The 11,941-nt window shown below is 34.2% G+C and overlaps 1 pseudogene across 1 annotated transcript; it reads right to left on the bottom strand.

The window, feature by feature from the left end:
• Positions 1-705: 705 nt before the first annotated feature.
• On the bottom strand, positions 706-3,127 carry LOC143577840 (inositol transporter 4-like; annotated as a pseudogene). The gene is made up of 5 exons (XR_013143179.1): positions 2,997-3,127; positions 2,832-2,902; positions 2,242-2,577; positions 1,401-2,108; positions 706-1,306 (listed from the first exon to the last, which is right to left on the bottom strand). The product of XR_013143179.1 is annotated as an inositol transporter 4-like (transcript).
• Positions 3,128-11,941: the final 8,814 nt, after the last annotated feature.

The raw sequence follows: 11,941 nt of genomic DNA, 5'->3' as shown, positions 1-11,941 counted from the left end.
ATATTATAAATATAGGTTAATTCGCTTTTATCATATTAATTGGTGGGCCACCATATATTAAAAAACAGCATTTTGCAACTCAAACCAGAAAAAACAAATGTCGATTATAATTAAATGAAACATGAAAAGACAATTGAATGAAATTTGTCGTGCACAATGGCTAAACAAGTGCAATTGAGTTTAAAAAATCATGAATAAGCCTATTTGACTTTCAAGCAAAGAGTCATTTGAATTTTGTTCTATTGTTTACTTTCTAATTAAACAACAAAATTTTAATAAGGATGGATGAACCAATAGATTATGACACATACATCACATGCCAAGAAGCATGCAACTTCCCTCTCATGCACGGACTTTATGCTAAAAGTGAAATCTCAACCATTAGGTAAACATATAACACGTCTTAAACAATTGACACGAATTTGTAAGGAAAGATATCAACTAAATACGGAAAGATATCAACTAAATGAACTTTATATAGAAAAAAAAAGGTTTTTAAACAATATCTCGCGTTTGGTGCTTTTTAAGTAGGTATATATTTGGATATAAATTGATGTAGACTAGCGGTATCAAAGTGTATAATACTTGGTTGTGGTTTTCTATAAGTTTCATTGATGTGTGAGTTAACAATCTTAGAAGAAAAACACAAGGGAACAAAATTCTTGAGACAATGTGACAATGTTGATACTAAAGATCATGATAAAGAGAGAATGATTTTGATAATAACAGATACACCAAACAAAAAAGTCCTTGGAGTAAAAATAAGCCAGAAAATGAAGTTTCATTAACAGATCAATATTTGATAAACGTGTAATATAACTACGAAGATGATTCTTCGGTATCCCGACAATAGTTGCCACATAACTTGAGTCGATCTCCCTTTTCCAACATCTTCTCCACCTCTTCGAACTGCAACCCTTTCGTCTCGGGCACCAGAATAAATATCGCCACGAGTCCCAGCACTGAAAACCCCGCAAACAGAAGAAATGTTCCAGCAGTCCCCAATGTCTGAGTCAAGGTTAAAAAAGTTTGACTCACAATCAGATTTGACGTCCAGTTGGCGACCGCTGCGGTCCCACCACCAAACCCCCGGTACCTTAACGGGTATATCTCTGAGTTCACAATCCACGGCACGGTTCCCATCCCAGGTGCATAGGATATTATATACAATGCCATCATTAATATTGCAAAACACCGAATTTGCTAGGACAACCTTGTGTGTACCAACTCCTATGTTCGGCTCGACAACTTCCTCATGCCGCGTCATCAAGTACCAAACAAGCACCCGGGTTATCATTGTTAATATGTTTAATACATTGTAACAAAAGGTTAGTGTTACAAAATATAAGTTATGAAATAAATAAAACTTTTTAAAAAGTTTTAACTTACTTTATTTCCTCCATTTGCACAAAAGGCACAACTTGATGAGGCTTTCAAGCAAGTCATGCAGTTCCATGATGACCGGTTTGGAGCCGAACGAAAATCAACACAAGTCGAGTTACCCCCAAAATGACTCGACTCGACAACGCTCACGGGTGGAGCGTGAGTCGAAGCTTGAAAAAACATAATCGATAAAACAACGAGACATATAATGATTCCGAACATTGAAACAATCATGAATCTCCTCCTCCCACATCTATCAACAAACAACATCCTAACAATTGTTCCAACCGCGTTAAGGCCTGCAGTGATCAACGACAGGGCTAAAGCTGTTTTGTTAGACGCGTATCCTGCTAGTTGGACAATAGTGGGACTGTAGTACAAGACTGTGTTTATTCCAACAAACTGTTGCGCGACTTGAACTGTAATGCCAGCGTAAAGTCCCCTGCGGACGACCTTGTTTCCCCACGCGTTTTTTATTTTGAAAAGATGCCATGTTCCATGGATTCTTCGGCTTTCTTTTCTTCATCGACGGATAGTTGCAATGCTTTCATTTCGTTTTCGACTTCATTGGGAGGATAGATCTTTTCTAGGATCTTTCTTGCTTCATCCACTTGGTTCTGTCTGTAAAGCCACCTTGGCGACTCGGGTAGGGACCACATTAAGATAAATTGTATCATCGGTGGAACGCCAGCTACTCCAAGCATCCAACGCCACGTTCCATTCGTCTATAAAACAAAATAATTTACTTCTCGTGTTTTTAGGAACTTCTTGTACTTCTACAGTTCTAAGCTGCGTAGAAGTACAGGAAGTTCCAGAACTAATATATTTACCAAAAGAATAAATAAATAAATTATTTACCTTGGTAAAAGCTAAATTAATGAGGTATGATAAAAACTGTCCTCCTGTAATGAGTAAACCATTTGTGCTCACAAGTGCACCTCTAATTCTAGCAGGTGAAGCTTCTGAGATGTATAAAGGTGCAGTCATGGAGGCCATGCCAACACCTAAACCAACAAAAAGTCTACCAATGATTATGACCCATGGAGTTGGAGCAAAAGCCATGATAATTGCACCAATCCAGAACAAAACATCAGCAGACATGATCGATTTTTTACTCCCAAATCGATCACTCATCCATCCACCAATGGCTGCACCGAATATAGCTCCGGCTACCGCCATGCTAACAATCAGTTCCTATTTTACAGAAAGAAAATATGAGTTGTTATAACGTTAATATCATAAAAAGCCAACATACTTTCTCACTTACAGAAAAAATCTCGAATCATGATTTTAACATATTAAATGTTGGTCGGGCTACAAGTCGATGGTAGTATCCGTATTATAGTCTGACAAGTCTATGTTAATCTCTATAAACCGAGTTATGGTTTTTGTGAGTTATCTAATTATCAAACTTTGAGATCAAAATATAAACAAGAGATTAAACTAACCTGTAACCATGTATGCTTTTGAACTTGTTTAAAATCATCCCGGATATATAACAATGCACCCGAAATAACACCTGTTTTGGATTCAAATTAATAATAATAAACGCATTAAAATCCGAAGAACACATGATTGAACAACAAGAACGTAAACACAAACAAAAGATCAACCTGTATCGTAGCCAAATAAAAGTCCTCCAATTCCAGCATTCATGGCAAGCCATTATGAAAGGGGCATGCCATATCGTCCGATAACATTCAGTGAACTCGGTTGTATCCGGTTTAACCACACCGCCTTCCATGATGTTTGAGTGGACGAATGTCTACAAAGGTTCACAAATTTTACCTGTAAATCTGTAACCAAGTTGTCTTGTGATTATATAAAACATAGGATGACAATATGAGTGATATTAGGAGTAAGATTTTGATATGATTCGGTTTTGTAGCTAAATCGTTTACTACTTATAACACTTGTAATGTTTAATAATAATAATATTGTTACGTAAACAAAATGATTTATCACGTTGAATAATTAGAATTTGGAAATGATCAAATATTAAATATAAATTCTAATGTTTTTTTTCCTGTAAATTTGTTATTAATGTTGTATAATATTTCATTTAACTAAAACTGTTAAACTTAAAATAACATAAATAATAATTTCACAGTATGTCATATCTCATAGTTTCAAAACAAACGAATATTATCAAAAGATGATGTAAACAATTTTAAAAAAAAATTAAAACTTAAACTAATGACTAAATAATATTAAACAAAAAATTAAATTATCATGTTTAGTTTTTATGAAATAATTTTTTTTTAAATTTCTTTTCCTGTAAATTTGTTTTGAATGTTGTATATTATTTCATCTATTCAAAAGTTTTAAACTTAAAATTAACATAAATAATATTAATTAATAATAATTATTATTACTATTATAAATTTCATAAGAATATGTGAAACCTCATAGTTTCAAAACATCAAAACATCACACGAGTAAGGCTGATGATCATATGACAAATGACATAAACGATTTTACAGATTTCAACTTTCTACATAGAAAACAATTATTACCCGATCCAAAGTTTCGATCGTGTTCTAAATAAGATGATCTCGGTGAACTCAAAAACAACAAGTAATACAGTATGAACATATAACTTACGATAAATAGCTGCCTCAAATCACATCAAATTAAGCTTTCAAGTACACACCAGAATGCTGTGGTTTGTATGGTTTCAGAATTTAGAATGAGAGAGTTGTTTTATTTATACACTTACACCTGCAATATATGGATAAGCATCAATTTATTTAAGTTTTGAATAGGATCCGAATTTTTATAGAAATTTAAATTTTATAATTGATTAGTTTCCTTTTCATTTATTATGTTTTAATAGGAGATAATTCTGAGTAATGAATAAATTATATTGTTTCCATTTTGATACTAACTTTTATCCAGTTGTTACAGATCTGTAAATAATTTATGTAGAGCATGTATCAATCAAGCGCATCCTTCTCTAGCTATAACCCTAAGCTTGATTACTTTAACCAAGAACCCAAATATAGGAAAAACTTTACATCAACGACTCATATGATCCCACATCACCACCACAACAATACAACCATCAGTAGTAATATGGTCTGCCAATTCGATGTTCGTGTCACATATAATACACTTGTTACTCGTAATTTGGATGTTCCTTTTTTTAAGCGCAACATGCGTAGGAATTCTATCCATTACGCCCTCCAACTATGAATATTGCATTTCGTCATAACCCACTTTCTCCATTTCAGATCATAATTCTTACTAAAATCTTTGTTTTAACTAACAATTTGTTAATCGAACTCACCGTGAATTCACCATCCTTTTCTTCTAACCATTTCCAACATCCCGGTCACTCAACTTTTAGTTTGTCTCAATTAGGTCACTTAAATTTCAATTTGTGTTCTAAAACGAGAGGGACAACTACTATATTATTGTAAGTGATATATTTACTGATAAAAAATAAAAAAAAATGTTTGTTTTAATGACTTTTAAGTTATTTATGAACATATAATATGAAGGTAAAAAATATAGTATTAGAACATTTATTGAAATTTGAATGATCTAATTAAAAAAATAAAATATTAGTGACTTAATTAAAATAAAGTTAAAACTTAGTTACTATTATAAAAAGTTATCCACTTATCCTCCAAAAGCTATAGTGTGAACCGAAACTGAGATTCGAGGCAATGATCTAAAGATTTTGTTATCCACTTCTCTCTTTATTCGGCCCATTTGCTTGTATGTAAGGCCCAAACATGTGAGGCACTTTCCAGAATTGGTTCAAAAAATCCCAAGAAGCAACATTGTTGGACGTAGATGTGAATATGTGATCATTATTATTAATTATGTACAACTCACAAGATGAACTGATTATTAATTATCACCAACAAGTAACGTTGTTTAAAGCTACATACTTTTAGCTATTTATATATTTTAGCTATCCTCTTTTGAATCTCTATTTTGAGGCTGTTTGGTTTATTCAGATCTGAATAAGTCAGATCTGAATGAACCTCTGTCTTATTCAGCAACAATAGTAAGTCTGAATGATTCAGACCTAATTTTAATCATTCAGATGTTTTTCTGTTTGAAACCAAACAGTCTAAAGTTTGAATGAATCAGATGTAAACAAACAGTCCATTTGTTTATATGAAACTTAGGAACTCAATTCTCATTTTTCATTATTTTTTCATCAGTATTTTCCATATTTTGTTCATCTTTTCTTTGTAAATGAGATAAAGAAGAATATAATAAAACGAGAAAGAAAATGATATTTAAATGAATAGAAAAGGAGAGTTTGAGTTTGGATGAATTGTGAAAAGTTTATTAAAAGGATATACAAAACAAATAAGACCACCCGTAGTGGCAACGTTGCCACCAACGTTGAGGACGAAAACGCGAGGGGTACACCGCCCCCCCTGCGTTATATGAAATTGATTTTTGGCTGCGTTGTATACAAAACGCGGGGGTTGGCACACAAATCAAAAAAATAGCCGTTGGGTGGGTGGGTCTTGTTGTTAACGGGATCGTCAGAAAAAATGGTGGTGGTGGTGGGTGGTAACGGGATCGCCGGAAAAAATGGTGGGTGAGTTACAGATCGGAGAAGAAGGAGAAAAAATGGCGGTGGTGGGTGAGTTACAGATCGAAGAAGAAGGAGAAAAATGGTGGTGGTAGTGGGTGGTAACGGGATCGCCGGAAAAATGGTGGTGGTGGGTTTCATGGTGGCCGGAACTCCGACGGCATCAAATCGGAGAATCTAGTGACACCATGTTCAAATCAGAGAATCTCCGACGGCCGAAATTCTTCTTCGTTGCTATGAAGTGGTTTTAAAAGATTGTGTGTGTTTGTGTGTGTGAAGATCGGAGGTGGGTGTGGTTTTGAAGAGACTGTGTGTTTGTGTTTGTGTTTGTGTGTGTGAAGTGGTTTTGAAGAGAGTGAAGGGGTTCTATATATTTATTATTTTTTTGTGCTTTTTTATTATTATTTATTTATTATTTAAATATTTGTGAGGTTAAGTGTTTAGTAAACTGTTCGTGATTGGATCGGTGGCCGGAATAATTGGATCCGGTGGGTTTCGTGGTGGTCGGAATAATTGGATCCGGTGGTGGGTGCAAAAAAGTGTAAACGTGACTGGGCGCCACGTGGCGCATAACCCCTGGATATGGAGAGTTATGACTACAACCTGTTTTTGTACAAAACCATAACTCTGACTGGGCGCCACGTGACGCATAACCCCTGGATGTGGAGCTTTATGACTACACATGATCTAAGTTTTTTTCATAAATTATAGGGTTTACACTTTCAAAACACAAATTTAAAAATTCGAAAGGTTTTGTTTTTCTTATAACAATGAGCTTTACCATCTACTGAGATAGGATATCAACTGTCCATACTGATTTTGATGTTCCAGACTTGATTTGTCTAGAAACACCATTAAGAAGAAAGCCCACCGTTGTGAGAAGCTTCATTGAGCCAAGTTTTGAACCCGAGACCATAAATATTTTATTAACGATTGCTAATCTTAGTTCACGAACTGATTTAAAGGATGGGTATAGAATAACCAATGTCAATATTTTTCATTAATAATGTAAAAGAAAGATTATTTATAGTGATGGCTTCATATTAAATAAATATAAAAGTTTTATACTCGATTTCATAGATATTTATAGAGTTATGTGAAAAGTCATATTCGATGAAAGTTAGGCCACAAACGTCTTTGGAACATAACTGTGAATTAAAATGTCCCATATGAAAATATGTAAGTATGAAACCAACACATTCCATAAATCTTAGGAAAAAGTCCTCATTATAAAAAAAAATAAAGAGAAAAGTTAAAATATACTTTATTAAAGAAGCAACTTATAACCAACACATTCCCTAAATCTAGGGAAAATGTCTTCATAATTAAAAGAGAGAGAGGGAGAGAATTGGTAATAAACTTTGCAAAAGAAGCAATAGTCCGACACAAAAATGGTAGCTTTAGTCAAAAACAAAGAAATATACCACTTTTACCTCTAGCTAGCAAGAACAAACCTAGGCGATGATGGATTATTAGAGTTGATGGTTTGGAGCCGGCCTTGGAGGTACGAGATGGAAAATGACATGCAAAAGAAAGTTGGTGTATTAAGCAAGACGATGACCGGAAAGGAGAATATTGTTGTCCCAAAAGTTGTTTAAAACAAGAATATGGAGACCGTGAAGGATGTTGGTTCAAGTTTAAAAGTTGTTTTTGATGATGTTCAAGCTGAAGAAAACAGGCTCGCAGAAATGAAGATCAAAAGGAAGATGGAGAATTACCTAGTGCTGATGACTGAACTCATGCTACTAGAAACGATATATGCTAGATGATTTTGATCTCGGACTCTCGAAGTACCCAACGATGTTGAAGAATTAGAGGATTTTACAATCCTCGTTAACAAGGAAGATGACGTTAACAAGGGGCAAGCAAACAAGGTTTAAGGAGGAATATTAAACCTTAATCCTTGGTTCGTAACTCTCTTGTTAACGTGCTAATTTTAATTAGTGTTATGTTAAAACAATATCTATGTAATGGGGTTGTAACTTGTAACTATATTAAATATGGGTCATAAGACTTTTAAGTAATAACGAGGCACGTAGTTTGTAAGTAAATGAGATGGGATATATATCATAGTAAAAGACGACACCAGATGATTGCATATAGTTGTTGAAGTATAATCCAAGTCCTTAGATAGTAATCCACATATCGTAACAGATAGTAACAACTGGTCTAGTAATTTACTTTGTAATTTACGGATTTCCCACTTCATCACTTGTGTGGCTTATTCTTAGTTAAAATCTAAAAAATAAATTTTGTAAAATGCAATAGAGCTATATATATAAATATAAGTTGACAAAGTACTAAAAAAAATGGGATGGTGACGTGCACATGGTTTCTACTCGTCTGATACCTTTTCACCAGAAAAATATATTATTTCAATGGAAATTAAAATAAACGATGGTGGACTAATACTTGATTTTGCTTTCCTACGTGGGCTTGCCATCATCTTGCTGCTCTTCTTTCTAGTACTTTTTATTCTTAATTAGTAACTTAATAACTTTGTTATTAGAAAGTTATTCTATCTATTAAGACAATAAAAAGAACCAATAAATATCCGTTACTAATTAACTATTATATATATAGTTTTTCGGGACTTTGAAAGACTTGTCATCCGCATAAAACCTACCTTACCCGAGTTCGAAACTTAGGGCAATGATGTTCTCCTTTGTTGAAATTGAATGGGGACCCATGAGGTTCTCTCATAATTCTTGTCACATGTGTGATAGTATTTGTTGATTGGGTTTAATATTTATTAATTTGAATTAGGAAAACAAACAAATAGAAAAAAAACTATTTATAAATATAAGGACACAATTATATACTAGGATCCCACTTTAACACCCAAACACACGCACACATACAAAAAAAATTATCATAAGACATGGTTGTCTAGCTAATGGAATAATTAACATTTATTTTTGTGTACAAAGTCTCATAAAGGTAACTTTAAGGACTATTAGTTATACTTTTGACAACATAGTTTCTTCTTTTTTTTGCTTTTCTTTTTTATCTCAATAATTAGATGTATCAAAATCAAATTTCATCATCATTAGGCTAAGGGGTGTGGGGGGCTCTAATGGGGGCTCTAGTGGGGGCTCCAGCCAATAATATTATGACGTGTGGCAGAGAGAGAAACTGGATAAGGGGGTGTTGGAGCCCCCGTTGGAGCCCCTGGCCCTGGTGTGGAGGGGCTCCAGCTAATATATATTTTTTAATTAATTCCACACCCCTCAACGGCTCTTTTTCGAACTCCAAGACACCTTTTATCTCTCTTCTCCCGCGACCAGCCTCACGCCTGCCTGGATTTCCGCGCTCGCGCCCCTGCTCGCGCCCCGGTGGAATGGGGTTAGCGCCCCGGGGCGCGAGCGGAGGGGCTCTAGCGCCCCGGTTAGCGCCCCACACCCCTCAGCCTTAGCATTATAGTTTTCCAATGATGATTATTCTTGGATTTTCAAAAGGTTTTTGAGATGTCTTGTTAGTGATGTCTATAGTGTTATTTCTTTTCGTTTAAGATAAGGATTAATAAATTATAATTTATATAGTATTAAATAAATATCAGAGTATAATTGACGTACGTGGATGTTTTGGGACCAATAAGGACGTCTAGGAGGCTAAGAGGCATCATATTGGTGTTGTCCCCCTCTGACTCTGACGTCGTTCAAATCTTTGAGTCTATGTTTCTTAAATAGGTGTTTTGTATGTGTATATGATGCTTACTCGAATGTTCACATGTTGTTAACAAGCCAAAATGTATGACACTTGATAATCTAACTTAATTTACGTATATTTAATGTGTTTTTTTTCCTTCGTTTACGTATATATGGTAGATTACTCATGACTAACGATATGAGTTTCCAAATAACAAAGTATTTTTACCCTTAGTCTTAATTTTTTTTCAGGATTTTCGAGTGTGTCCGTATCCAACTTATTCTAAAGAAATCAAAATGTTTCCTTAGTATTTTCATGACAAACCAATAGCATTGGTAATTAGGAACTAAATATAAACCCCAAGCTATTGTAATAGAAGGCTTTTAGTAAGCTAGCTACTAGTCGGTTAGGGACTTAAGGTTGAAAGTTATATTAAAATTCAAGTTAATAGCATATTAAGTCACTTGTTAGTTTTTGGTCTTGAATAGTTATACTTACACCGAAGAATATACCATCTTTCATTAATCCTAGAGTCTTCTCATGAATCACGAGATTCCATCTCAAGCGTCCATCTTATTGCCGTAATAAACACTCGTCTAAAATTCCGCCTATAATGTCATTATGAATTACAAACCCATTCTTAAGAATCAAACATTTATAAGTAAATAAGCTTAACTAGTAACTTTGCTACCGAAATAAGCTACAAAAATGTGGTAAAATTTGGTGTACATTTAGCCCGAACAATATCACAAATAATAAGACTTTAAAAGGGCAAATGAAAAACGTTTATAGACTAGTAGCTGCAAGCACAAAACTTGTGTGTTTTGTGTCATATGGGGGGAGAGTCGACCGACCATATCATGACGGGTTGTGGGGTTGCGGCGGTGGTGTGAGAGCATATTAGCCGATGGAGCAAAGTTCCCCTATTTTTGGGTTTTCGGTTTAGAGACCTTTTTGAGCTCTACAAGACTTTCAAGCTTGGAGTTGTTGAAAAAGAGGTGTTTCATGAGATAATTATAATTGCTTGTTGGAGAATTTAGAAAGCGATAAATGAAAAAGTGTTTGAAGGTAAGGAGGTTAAAGTGGAAGAGATAATTGGAGACATTAAAGCCTTTGGTTTTCTTTGGTTTAAGTATAGGTCAAAGCATAGCTCGATAGAATGGTCAAATTGGTGTAGGTTCACTTTCATGTAATTTCTTTCTTTTGAGGCTGCTTCCAGGTTGTGGAGGTAGCTCGTGGATGTTGTGTTCTTGGCTGGTTTTTGTTTATAAAAGTTCATAATTCGAAAAAAAAACTGTAAGCACAAAAAAATTTTATGAAAAAGAAATGAAATTATCATATTCAAATTTTATTGGTGGAAAACGTTTATAAGTAGTAGCTAGTGAGAGATAGAGGGTTCAAACCTCACTATCATCAATTTATATGGGAGATATGAGGGATGACCCTGGCTTGCCAGGGTTTGAGTCATGATCTCACCCGGTTTTATCGGCTCCTCGCTGTCGTGCAATTTGGAGGGCGTGGGGGTCTGGTTTTATCCGGGGAATCCCTCTATAGGTGGACCACTAGAGCTCCGTCCTTCCGAACTCGTGGCTGGCTCGGGCTACCCTTTAACCAATGGAGGCCGAGTACGGAGTACTCGGCGTTACTTGGTTGATCGTTAAAAAAAAATTACAAGCCTGCAACTACAAACATATTTTATGCTAACTTTTGATTTAATAAGGTTATAAAAATAAATTTTATGGAAATTTGTGATTGTTTTAATGTAATATAGTGAGTTTTCTTATGAGAGTTGAATAAAGATGATCAGATGAATTTTGTGGTTTAAATTACCGTTAAAATTTGTAATAAATATAAAATTTGATAAACTATAATTTTTATCAGTAGTTATATCGTTCTATATAAATAAATTTTTATACATATTTTAGTAACCTAAAAAGTCAAAGCAAATATGAAACTGATTTATAAAATCAACAGGAATATGAAACTGATTTTTAACGTGACACCGAATGAGATGCTCAATTTATAATATGAAATTCTATTGTGAGAGAAAAAAAAAAATAATAATAATAATCAAAAATGATTTCAAATTTCATATCACATGTTCAAACACCATTCTTTCCTCTCTACCTACCTTAATAAGTTAATAGTTTATCGTAAGAAAATTTCTACCATTCAAAAGTCTACACATGTTTTATCATCCATAAAATAACATAGGAGTAAGGGGTGACCAATGGCCTTTGGTCTAGCGGTACCAGGATATTTGATAGATATTTGTTTATTTAAGAGTGCGAGGCTTTAAGTATCGTGATTGATAAAAAAATATTATTTACGAGCAGAGTTAAAAGTATA

This window comes from Bidens hawaiensis, unplaced genomic scaffold (genome assembly GCF_021521415.1).
Source record: "Bidens hawaiensis isolate Kalapana, Puna unplaced genomic scaffold, B.hawaiensis_p1.1 tig00028823_1, whole genome shotgun sequence".
Classification (NCBI taxonomy): domain Eukaryota; kingdom Viridiplantae; phylum Streptophyta; class Magnoliopsida; order Asterales; family Asteraceae; genus Bidens; species Bidens hawaiensis.
This window is presented reverse-complemented; position numbering and strand designations above follow the sequence as displayed.